The sequence below is a fragment of the Acomys minous genome, assembly GCF_964271855.1.
Source record: "Acomys minous genome assembly, chromosome: 2".
NCBI lineage: Eukaryota > Metazoa > Chordata > Mammalia > Rodentia > Muridae > Acomys > Acomys minous.
In genome coordinates, this window is record NC_140484.1 from 7,595,857 (window position 1) to 7,610,120 (window position 14,264).

A 14,264-nucleotide genomic window follows, 5' to 3' on the forward strand; every position below is an offset into this window, starting at 1 on the left:
AACCCAGGAGCACGTGGTCCAATCACCAGGCGGGGAATGCTGTGCGGGGAGTTCCCACGGGGCTCCCTGTTCAGGGTGGGACCCCTTGCTTGGCAGGGCCATTGGGATCACACCTGGCAAAATATTAATTACTGTTGCTTCCAAGGTCCCACCAGTCACAGCGGTGGCGGGCCCTGCCCAGGAAGTCCAAATAATCGGCATCGTTGGTATTTTAGTCACCCTTGTGGGGAGCCGGGTCACCTGACTCCATAGCTGCTTCTAGGCAGCATCAGGTTGAGCCACTTCCTGGAACCCAGCTTGTGACCTGCGAAAGCAGAGGGGCCTAGGCGGGGCGGGGTCGGATTGGGGAGGAGGTTGGGGGAAGCGTTAGGGAGGAGAGCAGAGCCGACTGTGGAAGACAGAGTGGAAAAACTTGCCACCTGGGCGCTCTGTGCCTCTCTTTAATCCTAGCAGACATACACGACTCTCTTTATTTTACCAAAACAGGTTGAGAAATCTAAGAAAATTGCCCGAAGTCCCAAGCTGGCAAGAGACAAGGCTGGGACACTTTCCACTAATGGCAGGTAATTTCACAGGCCGGAAAAACCACTCCGGCCTAATCGGTGGCTGAGCACATTGAGAACGTGAGAAAGCCGTGGGCAGGCAGGTGGAACCAGGGTGACACTGGGCCAATGGACTCGCCTTCTCCTGGTGACATGGAAAGGACCCCTGGAGGAGTGTGTGCTCGTGTGTGTGTGTGTGTGTGTGTGTGTGCGCGCGTGTGCGCGAGTGTGTACACATGGGGAGGAGAGAGGTTCGGTTTGCGTTCCCCTCCTACCCGCTCTGAATTGTGGGAATGGAAGCAATTTCCCCAAAACCTCTAGAGATAAAGTTCATTAGCAGAGTTAAAGTGTCAATTATCGATTAGCATTTCAAATAAATCCGGAACCTGAAATGGTTAAGGGACGTTCATAGTTTATAAACACACACCACTCCATGATCCCAAGTCCAGCTGTTAAGGAATGGTGGTTAGCAAGGGTTAATAATATAGAGACGTGCCAGTGCAAGGTATACAAGGCGCACAGACCCTGCACAGACCATGACAGCTCGTCAAAGGAACTTGGGAACTTAGAAGAAAGGAGACAGACTGATGGAAGGAAGGCGTGTGTGGGGCGGGGAGGAGGGGAGAGGGAGGGAAGACGCGTGGGAGATGGGGAGCAAAGAAGGGCTAACTAAAACTACTGCGCAGAAATCAGACTGGCCGGCAACACCCACTGTTGACAGCCCTTCTGTCAGGGAAAGGTTATTTGTTGTTGTTGTTGTTTTTCTTTTTTTACCTTTGGTTTTTTCGAGACATTGTTTCTGCTGTGTAGCTTTGGCTGTCTTGGAACTCAATCTGTAGACGAGGCTGGCCTTAGAGATCCGCTTGCCTCTGCCTCCTGAGTGCTGGGCTGGTATCAAAGGCGTGCGAGACACACCAGTTAGAGTGAAAACTATCTGTATTTCACTTTAAAAAGGAGAGCGTTGCATAGGTGGTGGGAAACACTATTAGCCAAGTGCCCTTTGTCAGCATTTGCTGGCCATCTGGCGCTGTGCAAAAGCTCTCTGCTTACAGTTCTCTTAAATCTCCATAGCATCGCTGACATGATGTGGGCGCATGACCAGAAGCCTCCTGTCTAGCGGGCAGGGCTGTCCTCGGGCAGCCGGCCTGAGTAACCAAGTGCCTGCCTCCTCCCACCCAAGGCCAAAAGCAGCCCAGCCTTCTTCAAGCCTGGTGCAGCAGGCCTGAGTGCAGACTGGTGTCAATCAAGCCCGACTCTAGCCCAAGGCCTGGCTCCAGGACCCTGAGAGCCCTGAGCTGCCACCGCTTTCCCTGTACCATCTGGGGAGCTGTGGTAAGTCATCCCGAGCACACACTTAAGTGGAATGGCAGTTTTGTGTCCTTGCTGCTCTGGGCCTGTGCGTGTTTTCATTGCTTTGCTTATTTTTCAAGACCATCAGGTCTCAGACCCCTGCCACTTCTATGTAGTGGACTCTTGTGTTGTTTAAGATTGCCAGGGTGACCTGCTGTCCTTCCTCTGAGTGCCACCAGGTCTCCCCCTCCAGGGGACATGGTCAAAGGTGAGGCACCAGAGTATGTGAGAAAGTAATATCCCACTCTCCACTCTACTGTGGAGAGTGTTCTGTCCATTGTCTAGATCTGGGTAGGGGTTTAAGGTTTACCGCCTGTATTGTCCTTGGCTGGTGCCTTAGTTTGAGCGGGACCCCTGTGCCCAAATCTGCCTATCATAATGTTCTACTTGTAGGCTTCTAGGACCCTCTGGATCCTTCTACTTTGCCATTCTCCCATGATTCTCTCATCTAGAGTCACTCAGAGGAAGGACAGCAGGTTACCAAGAAGAGACTTGATACCCTATGAACATATACAGGGGGAGGAGGTCCCCCTCAGGAACAGTCATAGGGGAGGGGAATAAGGGGAAAATGGCAGGGAGGGAAGAATGGGAGGATACAAGGGATGGGATAACCATTGAGATGTAACAAGAATAAATTAATAAAGGAAGAGAAAAAAAAAGATTGCCAGGGTGTGTCTCTGTGGCTTGTCAGCTTAAGTCCCGAGGCCTATCAGCCACTTTCCAGCTTCCCAGAGCAGCACTCCAAGCAGGCTGCACATCAGGCCTGTGCACTGAGAGCGCTGTGCGACTCCTACTCCCTTCCAAAGTGTGATGGGGATTTCTTGAATTTCTAGAAAACAAGCCAGAACCATTTTCTTGAAAACATTCTCAGAAGCTGGAGATCTACCACCCACTCTGCTGCCCTGGGAACCTGGAACGCCTTGTTGTGAAGGGCAGGAGGCCAGGGGCAAACCCAGAAAGGGGGTGGGACAGCCTCCCTGGCACTTCCTGCCTGGCACCAGAGGCCTGACTCAGGATAGGCCTCCTCCCTGCCTTCCTTGACCTTCAGAGTCTGAGAGAAGAAGCCCTGGTGGGTTGGGCACCTATGGCCCCTGGCATGTCCCTGTCCTATGCCGGGTAGTGACATCGTGTTTCCATGTCCACCTCCATGCAACTGTTAATTTCTATGGGACAAAGACTGTGCCTTTCCCATCCCGAACCCCTGATGCCTGGCACAAAATGTTACTAGCTGAGTGGAAGAGTGAATGAATGAAGGGCTCGCCCCGTCCCCAGCCAAGCAGTATGCCACGATAAAACCTAAGAATTTTCCAATACATCTTGGTTAAGTCCAATAGCCATGGCCTTTAGCACTGATAAATTGCTTGGAACTCTGGCTTCTAACCCACAAGCAGATGCCTCTTTAACCTCTCCTATGCCTCATTTTTCCTCATCTGGAGAGTGGGGTAGGAAAGATCCAAAAGTGCCTGTGCCTGGTGGGCCCTCAGGACAGCCTGGCGTGTTTCCTCCTCCCACGCTTCACTCTGACTCAATTGCTCCTTCCTGTTCCTCACCTGAGTAAAAGTCCAGAAATGGGGAAAAGGTTAAGCACACTAGAGCCTACCAGCAAGACAAAGCATTAGCAGTCAATAAAAGGTTTGACTGGTGGTTTTTGTTATTGTTGTTGTTGTTTTGTTTTGTTTTTCCCTGAGACAGGGTGGCCTTGGCTGTTCTGGATTCACTTTGTAGAACAGGCTGGCGCCTCTATCTCACAGTGATCTGCCTGCCTCTGCTTCCCAAGGGCTGGGATTAAAGGCGTGTGCTACCACGCCCAGCTTGGTGATTTTTTTTTTAACGGCATAGAAAATATGTATTCATGTGCAGTGGAAAAGGGGCTAAGTATACAGAGGTTATGCTGTGCATACTTGTGCTTATATATGCAATAGACAACTTTGGAAGAGTCTACAGGAAACTCTTAAGTGATTTCCTTCTGTAGAAAGCAAAGGGCAGAATTTGACTTTTCACTTTATAATCTTCTGTTCTGTCTGTATCTGGGTGTGCAGGTATAATTGTGCTTTACTGCATGTGTGTGCATACCCAGGTGTGTTTTGCTACATGTGTACATACATCTTTGTTTTACTATGCTTGTATGTATACATGTATGTGTGTATACATATGCATGTACATGTTTCTGTGTACACACGTGTATGCATGTGGGTGTGGTGTCTGGAGGTCCACTTTGAGTATCTTCTATCATTCTCCACCTTTTTTTTTTTTTAATGTGTATGAGTGTTTTCTCCGAATGTATGTATGTGCACTATATGTGTGCCAGGTGCCTAGAGAGGTCAGAAGAGGGCATCAGATCCCCCAGGACTAGAGTCATGGACAGTTATGATCCACACCGTGTGTGCGCTGCGAATCAAACCTGGGCCGTCTGGAAGAGCAGCCAGTGCTCTTTGCCCCTGAGCCATCTCTCCAGCCCGTACCTTACGTTTTTGAGACACGGTTTCTGGCTGAACCTGGAGCTCAGCAATCAGTCTCCAGGAATCTGCTGCTTCTGCCTCCTCCGTGCTCAGGTCACCAGATGCTGCTACAGTGCCTGCTGAGAGCTGGGGTCCAGCCTGAGCTCCTGGTTCTTGCACAGCTAAGGCTTTACCAGTGGAGCCATCTCTCCAGCTCCCTTGGGAGCACTTGGTAATACTTCCAGGAACACCAAATAGACAGAGACAGCTGGGTGTGGTAGTGTACACTGTGATCCCAGCACTCCGGAGGCAAAGACAGGTGCAGCTGAGAGTTTGAGGCCAGCCTGGTCTACATAGGGAGTTTCAGGACAGCCAGGGATACATAGAGAAACCGTGTCTCAAACAAAACAAGAGAAAACTAGCAACAGCAGTAAACAGACAAAAATAAAGTAACACAATCTCAGTAGTGGCTCTGCTGGCAACAGTGGGATTATTGAAATGTTGTTTTATACTTTCCTGCCTCCTAATATTTGTCAGTGTTTTCTAAGCTTTACACAACCGACTTATATTTCCTCTATAATGTGCATTAAGGATAAAAATCATTTCAGGTAGCTTCTCCCCTCTGGGTTGGAGGGAAGACTGGTGACTGTGTGCACAGAGTGGACACAAAGGCGGAACAGGGTAGAGGTTGCCAGGAGTTTTGGAGCCGGGAGGTTTCTGCTGAGTCAGCTAACTCGTTGTTTCACCTCAGCTGGCCAGTGGAGGCAAGATGCCCCCCTCCTGCCGTGGTCATTCTTAGTCACCCTCAGGGAGATCAGGGCAGGGGGCAGGGGTGGGAAGCTGGCTGGAAGAATCCTCATCTGTTCCTGGAGCCTTCTAGGCTGAAGAAGCCTAAGACCTAAGCCTCCTACCCATGTGGCATTGTCCCCTTAGGGCTACCAGCCCCATTGATGGTGAACAGGAGGGTGGGGAAAGGATGCTGGAAAATGGCCCCTGGCCTTTGGCTGGTACCGTCCTCCAGTGGAAGCTGTTGTGAAAATTAATTACCATTTGTCTGGAACTTTGAGATTCCCCAGATGAAAGACGCAGTAGAAGCAGACTAATGATGAATGCGTGTTTATGGTACTGACTTTTATCCCAAACATCCGCCAAGACAATGACGTGTTCCCTCCCCTCGCCTCCCACTGCCAGGACATCCTGCCTCAAAGTGTCAGAGGTCAGAACTGAATCAACACCGAAGGTGGGGGAGGAGGGCGGAGAAGGGCACGGGGAGACAGGTGACATCCTGAGGTTCAGATAGTTAAACTTTTCTCCTGGGTTAAAAGCAGCGACTGCCAAGGCTAGAGAACTGAGGGGGAGGTTCGGAGAGTCCTCATTCCTAGAGCCCCAAATTTTAACTCTCTTTAGAATTGAGGGATGGAAGCTGGGTGTGGTGGCGCATGCCTTTAATCCCAGCACTTGGGAGGCAGAGGCAGACGGATTGCTGTGAGTTCGAGGCCAGCCTGGTCTACAGAGTGAGTCCAGGATGGCCAAGGCTACACAAAACCCTGTCTCGAAAAACAACAAACGAACAAACAAAAAGAATTGGGGGATGGGAGGGATTCTAGAATGTTCTAGGTCTGGCCTTGCCAGTGCTAGCAGTTTGCTATGTGCTGAATTCACTTCACCACCTTTTCCTCCAGCAAACTGCATGGATTCTGTTCCCTGCTCCTGAATACTTTTGACACTGAGTCCTGTTGGCTCCTATCTTCTGGAGAACTCTGGTTTTCTCTGGTCTTCTCATTCTGATGTTCCATCTTCATTTCATACAAGACGACAAGATAAACTGTAAGATCACGTAAAGGGTTTCTAGTCAGCCAGCCAGAGTGAATCCATTGTGGGGAAAGGCCTTTGTTTGTTTTTTTTGTTTTGTTTTGTTGTTTTTGTTTTTGTTTTTAATCTAGACAGAGTCTCACTGTCTAGCTCTGGCTGCCTCGAAACTTGCTTTTACACCAGGCTGGCTGGCTTTGAAGTCACAAAGAGATCCTGCTTCTGTGTCTCCAGCACTGGGATTAAAGGTGTTCAGCACCATGTCTCGATGTTTTTAAATTTTTGTTTTGGCTTTGGTTTTTAAAACAAAGTCTCAGCCGGGTGTGGTGGGGACATGCCTTTGATCCCAGCACTTTGGAAGCAGAGGAAGATGGATCTCTGTGAGTTGGAGGCCAGCCTGGTCTACAAGGTGAGTCCAGGACAGCCAAGGCTACACAGAGAAAACAAAAAACAAAACAAAACAAAACAAAACAAAAACGCCAAAGGTCTCATGAAGCCCCCAGACTATCCTTGAACTTAATTGGTAGCTGACCCTGGCATTAAGTTCCTGCCTGTGCCTCCACCTCCAAATGCTGGGATTATAGGTATGTATCACTTGTCAGCTTTCCCATCCCCCACAACACAGCGTTTCTCTGTGTAACCTTGATGTCCTGGACTCACTTTGTAGAGATCCCCCTGCCTCTGCCTCCCCAGTACTGGGATAACAGGTGTGTTCCACAGCTCCCAGATCATACTGGGTTTTTGTTTACTTATTTTTTAAGTGTATTTTAATTAAATTAATTAAATGTTTTCTTTTCATCTTTTTCAGACATGGTCTTGTATTATAGCTCAGACTATCCATCCTCCTGCCTCTGCTTCCTGAGTGCTGAAATTATAGGTACTATCTACCACATCTACTGAAAAAAGGTATTACAGCTGGGCAGTGGCAGAGGCAGGTGGATCTCTGTGAGTTTGAGGCCAGCCCAGTCTACAAAGAGAGCCCTCCCAGGAGGCTGTACAGAGAGAAACCTTGTCTCAAATAAAAATAAAAACGAAAAAGAAAAAGAAAAACCGAAAGAATATTGAAGGCTCCAGCCCCTCCCTCAAGAAGACTGAATTCTCCACTGGATTTTCCTGAGGCTCCAGCCCTTAAGTATTTAAGCCACTTACGGAGGCAGGCAGGTGGAGAAGCGCTCAGTGCTCCAGGTGTGAGGCACGAAGGTATGCGGCAGAAGTGGACTGCGTGAAGAGAGCCTACGATGGTCTGAATGGGAGGATCTGGAGAGGATGCGGCCGGCAGACAGGCAGGCTGGGGAATGCTGTGGGGGTCCCGCAGATCTGGCATTTTCCCCAGAGGACTCTAGAACCCCCTGCACCGTGTCAGAGCCATGGGAGGATATGATGTAAGTTTAAGAGGGAGGCGAGATATTCTAGGAGGTGAATCTCGCTGCCTTCCCTCTCAGACCAGCCCCTGACTTCTATTTTAGCGAGTGACACATCAGCAGTGATGTCACCTCCCCCCCCCCCCCCCCCCCCCCCCCCCCCCGGTGCTCTCTGACACACTAGCCAGCTTTATTTCCATGGCACTTAACACCCTCAGGAAAAAAAAACAAAAACAAAAAACGATCGTTTATACATTTGCTTACTTCCTTTGCTTCCGCGTCCCACGGAACATAAACAAAGTAGGGTAGGTGTGTGTGTGGGGTCATTATCTTGTTTTGTTTATTGCTGCCTCTCTGGCACCTGTGACAAGCTAATGGCAGATGCTCCGAGTGTATTTGTGGAATGAATAGATAGATTGATAAATGGGACGATGGCACCACTATTTCTGTCCCAGGGCCCCAAGCCCCGTGGTGACGCTTGACTCATCCTCCTGTGCAGAATCTAGCCATCTCATTGTCAAGTTGTGTTGTTTCTGGTTCTCCCCTGTGCTTGGAGCTTCCACCCTCCCCAACAGCTGTGAGCTCCTTGGGCAGAGGTTTTTTTCCCTTGTGGCTTTCCCTTGGGGCCCCGGAGGCTCTGCTGTGACAATTCCCACTGACCAATCTCTACGATAAATGAATGAATGCTGGTGTACAAGAGTGACTACTGGGGAAAACCTGGAGGCAGGAAGGATAGTTTTGGACACTGTTGGTCTTCACTGACACCCAAAGACATAGGAAGGCACGTGAACAGAGATGGGGGAAGTGAGGGCGGCTGGAAAGCTAAGCCTGACTCACTCCCCAGGAGCAGATGGCTTTGTCCATGGCTCTGTGTTCCTTCTTCCACTGTCTCGTTATTTAAGACAGAAAAGGAACGCAGGCAAGCTGAGAGAAGGCACCAGGGACAAAGTGGAAGGGCCACCAAGTTTCTGGATCTAATGGAAATATTATTTATTATTTTATGTGACTCTACTATTTCTAAGAAAATAACAAGTTCTCCTGATAGAAAATTATTGTACAAAGGAATATGTATATATATGTATATATAATATTAATGTATATATAAAAAGACAAAGCTAGGTATGATGATGTGCTTTAATCCCAGCTACTCAGGAGGTGGGAGTGGGCAGGTCATGTCAGCTGAGTTCAAAACAAGCCATGGTGGGCTGCAGAGATGGCCCAGCCGTTAGGAGCATTTTTGTTTGTTTATTTGTTTGTTTGGTTGTTGGTTTGGTTTGGTTGTTTTGTTTTGTTTTTCAAGACAGGGTTTCTCTGTGTAGCCTTGATTGTCCTGGACTTGCTTTGTAGACCACTTTAGCCTCAAACTCACAGTGATTCACCTGTCTCTGCCTTCCAAGTGCTAGGCTTAAAGGCATGCACCACTCTTGCCTGGCCTGGTTTGTTTTGTTGGTTGGTTGGTTGGCTTTTTGAGACAGGGTTTTTCTGTGTACCCTTGGCTGTGCTGGACTCACTTTGTAGACCAGGCTGGCTTTGAGCTCACAGCAATCTGCCTGCCTCTGCCTCCTGAGTGCTGGGACCCGGGATTACAGGCATGTGCCACTGTGCCTGGCCTTAGGAGCACATTCTAATTCTGCAGAGGACTGGAGTTCTGTTCCCAGAATTCACCCAGGCTTACAAACATCTGTAACTCCAGATCTGCAGCCTCTGGCCTCTGAGACACCAGCACTTATACACATATACATAATTAATTAGAATAAAATAAAAGTTTTAGGTTCAACCTTGGTAATATAATGAGGCTATTTCAAACAAACAGTGACAGAAGAGCTGAGCCTGGTGCCGCAGGCACAGAATCCTAGCTCCCTGGCAGAGGCAGAGAGACAGAGGCAGGAGGAACACAAGTTCAAAGCCTGTCTGAGCTATAGGCTATTGGATGAATTCAAGACCAGCTTGGGCAACTTAGTGAGAACCTTGTCTCAACAAACAAACAAACAAACCAGAGTAGGAACATACCTCAGTGATGGAATGCTTGCTTACCCTCTATGCACGAGGCCCTAGGATCAATCCCCAGTGCCTGGGCTGGTTGGGGTATCAAGGGGAATAGGCGGTTATTTCACCACTCAGATACAGGAGCCTATATAGGAGCCTAGCATGTACAAAGCCCTGCGTCCAGACTCCAGCACTGCCTAAAGCAGGTGAGATGATGTTCACCTGTACTTGGGAGGTGGAGGCAAGTGGTTCAAGTTCAGGGTCGTCATTGGCTGCATAGTAAGTGAGAGGCTGACCTGTGCCATGTCAGGGAAGTGAGCTGGAGGGCTGAGGCTAGCTCCCCAGGAGTAGACTGCTGGGAATTGAACCCGGGTCCTCTGGAAGAGCAGCCAGTGCTCTTTTCTTTTCTTTTTTTGTTTTGCCAATGTTCTTAATAGCCTGAGCTGTTATCTCTTTAGCTATTTTAATGTTTTAATATTAATATATAGAATTATTCACACTTTATAAAAACAATCACAAATACATTTATAAGCTGTATTCCCATGAAGATATTTAATATTTCTAACACACATATAAAATTAAAACTGTGAGCTGGGCGTGGTAGCACATGCCTTTAAGCCCAGCACTCAGGAGGCAGAGGCACGTGGATCGCTGTGAGTTCAAGGCCAGCCTGGTCTACAAAGCGAATCCAGGATAGTCAAGGCTACACAGAGAAACCTTGTCTCGGAAAACAACAACAACAACAACAACACAAAATAAACAAACAAAACAAAACACCGGCCCCCCCCCAAAAAAAAACAAAGTGAGTCCAGGACAGCCAGTGCTACACAGAAAGAAACCCTGTCTTGAAACAAACAAACAAACAAAAAAAATGTATGCACACATATACAAATACACTGTTAGCAAGATGGGATTCACAGTTTTATAACTTGCTTTTTGTTCACTTAATCACAGGTGGTGACTGCAAAGGTGCTTTTATAAGCCCAAAGGGCAGTTTGAAAAGATAACCTTTGGGATAAACAGGAAGGCAGGAATGACCTGTGAGTGTTAAGTGGTGAGCTCTGCGGTTTGGATAAATATTATTAAAGTAAGTAAATCTTAGCCCAGCCCGGCTGCCAGGGTAGGTGCTCATTAGCTTCAACAAGGGCATAAACGCAGATTCTCGGAACACAGGCGCTTGAAGGAGCTACCGAGGTCATCTACTTCGATCCCCTTACCTTCCTACCAAGAAACTGCAAACCCAAAGCCATTAGACATCCCTAAAGAGGTGCCACAGGGGTGGTGGCACAGGCCTACAACCTTCTATCCAGCTACTGTAAAAGGAACTTTTATTTGCCTACTGTAATTGTCATCTTCGAGGCTTACTGCCTCCATCCAGGCCTAGGCCTAGCTCCAGAAGCTTCTAGCCTCTGTACAATCTAACCCAGGCCTAGAATGTTTTCAGCCTCTGAGACTGACTGCTGAATAGCCTTACCATTTCTAGTTCTTTCTGAACTCTGGCTGGCCGGTTCAACTCAGTTATTCTGGCGCCAACTCCTCTCTTAACTGACTGACTCAAACTGAGTTCTCTCAGTTCCTGACTGAATTGCTCTGCTTGGCCCGAAACTCTAGCTATCTGTTCTAAGCTTCTGGCTCCTTCTCATTCTCTGGCTCTTTCTCTCTCTTCACCTGTGTCTAGCTTGTTCTCTCTTCAACCTCTCTCTGTAAAACTCCCCCAGGTAAAACTGCCTCTGAATTCCATGAACTGAGCTGCCAGGAACTCAACTCCACTGCACTGCCTCTCAACTCACTGCTGCAACCAAACTGCATGAACAGCACTGACTAGAACTCAGAGATCTGCACGCCTCTGCCTCCTGAGTGCTGGGATTCCAGGTACCACCACACCTGGACCTAAACTTTTCCTTACTTGGAACTTGCTCTTTACCAGGCTGGCCTTGAACTCAGAGCAAGCGCCTGTCTCCTGGGACTGAGGGCATGTCTGTATTCCAGCCAGAGAAGCCGTGTTACTGGATTAAAAAAATCCTCAACAAACTACTCAGGAGGCTGCAGCAGGAGATTCATAATTCAGGGTTTGCATAGGCTATAGAGCAAGTTCAAGGCCAGTTGAGGTACTGTCTCTAAAAAGAAACAAAAGGAGGGCTGGGGATAGAGTGTAGAGAAAGAGCGTTTGCCCAGCGAGCACGAGGCTCTGGATTCAACCCACAGTACTAAAAACGGAAGGTGGAGGAGGAAGTGGAGGAGAAAAAGGAATTAAGGGGGGGGGGGAGGTTGGAAGTAGAGGAAAAGAAAGAAAAAGAAAGGACAGGAAGTTAAGGGATGGGTGCTGAGTAGATGGTTCAGAGCACACAGGCTCTTCTAGAGGGCCCAAGTTCAATTCCCAACACCAAGTCAGGAGGCTCACAATTGTGTATAACTCCAGCCTAGGGGGAGTCTGATGTCTCTGGCCGCCATAGGAGTCTACACTCCTGTACGTGTATACACAGGCACACAAACATACCATTCAAACTAAACATAAAGCCGGGCGTGGTGGCTCACGCCTTTAATCCCAGCACTCGGGAGCAGAGGCAGGCGGATCTCTGTGAATTCGAGGCCAGCCTGGTCTACAAAGCATGTCCAGGACAGCCAGGACTACCTGGACAGAGAAACCCTGTCTCAAAAAAAACCTAAAAAACCAAAACCAAATCAAAATAAACATAAATCCAAAGAAACGAAGAAAAAAGAAAAGGAAAAGTCCCCAGAAAAGCTGGACTGAGACCCCATGCCCCTAATGCGTTGTAGCGCTCCCAACGTTGGCTGCACCGGTTGACAGTACATGTGCTTTGGTCACACCAAACTCTCAGGCAGAACAGAACAGAACAGAACAGAACAGAACAGAACAAACAGAACAGAACAGAACAGAACAGAGAAATGAGGCCTGTTCAAGTTTGCTTTCATATTCTTCCCTGAATGGGGGGAAAGCAGCCATTTGTAACTCCAGGTCTGGGACATCTGTGGGTACTGCACGCATGTGGTACGCCAGGCATGGTGGGACGTGCATATAATCTAACTACTCAGGAGTTTGAGACAGGAGGATTACAATTTTATCCAGTTTGAGCAGCATAGCAAGAGTCTCCCCCACTCCCACCAATACACAGGTGTCTGTGCACATATATACATATACATATACATATACATATACATATACATATACATATATATATATATATATATATATATATATATATATATATATGTTGTGTGTGTGTGTGTGTGTGTGTGTGTGTGTGTGTGTTTGTTCCGCCTATCAGGTCAAGCTCAGCAGTTAGGATGAACCTGAGAGGGTTTGTACATACATGTAGTTGGTTAATTAACATGCTATTCTCAGTCTCAGATGCATCTTCACATGAAGACAATGCTGGAGACCAACAGATTGTGGCTTCTCAGACCCTGAAGGTGAACCGACACGAACGCTGGCTTACACTCTCCGCCTGGTGCTGCATGCCTCTGTGAAGTTCACCCCAGCAGAAACGGAGGTGTGGTTAACAGAGAGAGCCTAGCAAGTGGAGAGTCACAGAGCCGTCCCCAGATGTGCGGCTTCTCTCGGCCTCCCCCCTCTGCCCCACCATGACTCATGAACAATCTTCATATGCCTGGTTTAGAGGATTTACTCACCCTTTAGGGGTGCACAAGTGGGATACGCTTAGTTCACCAGGCCAGCCTGCAGCCTTCCTGTTGTCCAGCCTCCCTACAGGGTCCTCCAGCCACTCTGCAGGGTTTCCAGATGCTTCTCCAGGCTTGAGTAGAGGCCTAAGAGATGCATAACTTGGAGGGCAATCGGGTAAGACACGTCCTGAAGTCAGAAGCACAGGAGTTAGAGGTAGTTGGGGCGTCTTCCTCCCTGTCCATTGCTTTACAGAGAGCAAGACTTCCTTGGATGTGGGAGGGAGTGAGGATTAAACCTAAGTCTTCTTGGTCTGTGGGATTTCCCAGGAGCCCGCTGGGCTCAATTTGGGGAAAGGAACAGAAGATGACAAGGTCTCGTGCAGTCTTAGGGTGATGTTTGGAGGAAACTGGGCTATGCTTATTTTGTGCACATCAGGGTCAGGGTAGCTGAAGACTTCTGGTTCTTCTGAACTGAGGGCTTAGGCTGGAAGCGACAGCTGGGTGGGACAGCGTAACACCCAGTCATTTCCTGTTGGCCCGGGTTGGGGACCATGGCTGAGTCTGGAGCTTAGGGTGTACCAGGCAGGCAGTGGGTTCTGGTTCTTCCTCCATCCACCGAGGTGGCGTAGATCACTCGAGAGGGCAAGCTGAGCCGCAGCACTTAGGAGGCAGAGGCAGGCGGATCTCCCTGAGTTTGAGGCCAGCCTGGTCTACAAAGCAAGTTCAGGATGCTACCATATGCCAGTAGGGCAGAGGGAGGCTGGCCACAAGCCAAGCATTTGGGGTTCTGGAAGGAAGGGCTTTGTATTTCCAGGAACTTTGTGGAATATCTCACTCGAACCAAAAGTTAAACCAGGTATGAAGGAGAGCGCCTAGGTAGGAGGCCTGGCTCCCACAGGCACCTTCTAGCAACACTGTGTCCTTGTTACAACCACAGACTCTGAGAGCACGTATGAGTGTCATGCCTACCACCCTACCATTCACTTGGAAGTAAACCGGAGCCGGAGAGATGGCTCAGCAGGTAAGAGCCCACTGGCTGCTCTTCCCGAGGACCTGAGTTTCACTCCTAGCACCACACGGAAGCTGACGGCTGTCTCTAACTCTGCTTCTGGCAGTGTGAAACCCTCTTCTGGCCT

The 14,264-nt window shown here is 48.8% G+C and overlaps 1 long non-coding RNA gene across 1 annotated transcript; it reads left to right on the top strand.

The window, feature by feature from the left end:
- Window positions 1–341: 341 nt before the first annotated feature.
- Window positions 342–14,264, top strand: LOC311592321. The gene is made up of 4 exons (XR_014777380.1): window positions 342–563; window positions 6,948–7,521; window positions 10,441–11,358; window positions 12,851–14,264. It is a non-coding gene; the product is annotated as an uncharacterized lncRNA (long non-coding RNA).